We start from the raw sequence: 1291 nt of genomic DNA, 5'->3' as shown, positions 1-1291 counted from the left end.
GCCTAGTTGAACATTTTTACTTCCGCTTAGTTTATTCCCAGAATTTATTAAAAACAGACAGGAATACCTTTTTTCCAAAATCAGCAGGATAGCACCTACATACGTTCGGTCATGTGCTATTTGAATGGTTTGCAAGCAGAGCAAACTTCACTGGCGTGCAATAAGTCACTTTCGCCTCTCGGGATCTTTGCTATTTCAGCTGGGCACTTTTCCATGCTAGTCATATACCAAAGATTCAATTTTTATGCTAATTAATTTAAAATTATATTTCTGTTATTTATTAGGTCTATTTATTAGAATTTAATATTTTTTAAGTTAATGAACGTACTTTTGTACAAACGAGGTGGTAATAATGCATTAATTCGTCTATAAGTATTCTATTCCTATAGTACATTATTATTAGTTTTTAATTATTCTCTATGGTTGTAAGTTAGGCGTTTAAAGAAAATTATTCATCACCTAATTATTGGCTACGTAAGTTTGCATATAAGCCTCGGAGGTACAAAACGTTTGTCAAACCATTCCAATAGAAGCGACTTAAATCGACACCAATATTAAAAATGTTTAAACCGCAATGGCACATTAGATATTTTCACCGTGTAGAGCCGCCTGACATATTTAATATTACAAATATTATTTTGATTGACAGTAATTATTAACAACCATTTAAGAACAAGTTTTTCGTTTATAATATAGAATTTTTCAGGTATCATTATTGACATTAGAGAAATACAGTTTCCTCAATACAGACAGAATAGACATTTCAGAATAAGAATACACATTTCGGACATTTTAGGGTCTCGTTTTTTTTTTCAGTTGTTAGTGAACTGTAAATATTCTTCGGAATATTTTGTCACGTAAAATTCCATGCGTCGCTTATTATATGCTATATCATATGATCTAGCTATAAATAAATACTCTATTATTTAAAATTTGAAATTATTAGAAATGTTTAATAAGTTTAGTTAATTGCAGCTGAATCATATATAGGGTGGGCCATCGAAAACTTTTCACTTGATTTTGTGGAAAAAATTGAAAAACGTCCGCACCCGTTAATTTTATATTTAAGGGGGACACATTTTCTTCATATTATTATGAAAGTAAATGTCATCGTCTGACAGGGATGTCAGTGACTTTGAAAATTCTAAATAGAAAGCGGTGTCGAGTGGCACCTTGTTTTAAAACGCTCTAAATTCTCTTTTCAACGACACCAATTTTTCGTAATTTGAACAAGTAGTTTTCGAGAAAGTATGTTATTAAAAATTAAATGTCTTATCATTTTTAGCCCAGT

The sequence above is a fragment of the Euwallacea similis genome, chromosome 31 (genome assembly GCF_039881205.1).
Source record: "Euwallacea similis isolate ESF13 chromosome 31, ESF131.1, whole genome shotgun sequence".
NCBI lineage: Eukaryota > Metazoa > Arthropoda > Insecta > Coleoptera > Curculionidae > Euwallacea > Euwallacea similis.
This window is presented reverse-complemented; position numbering follows the sequence as displayed.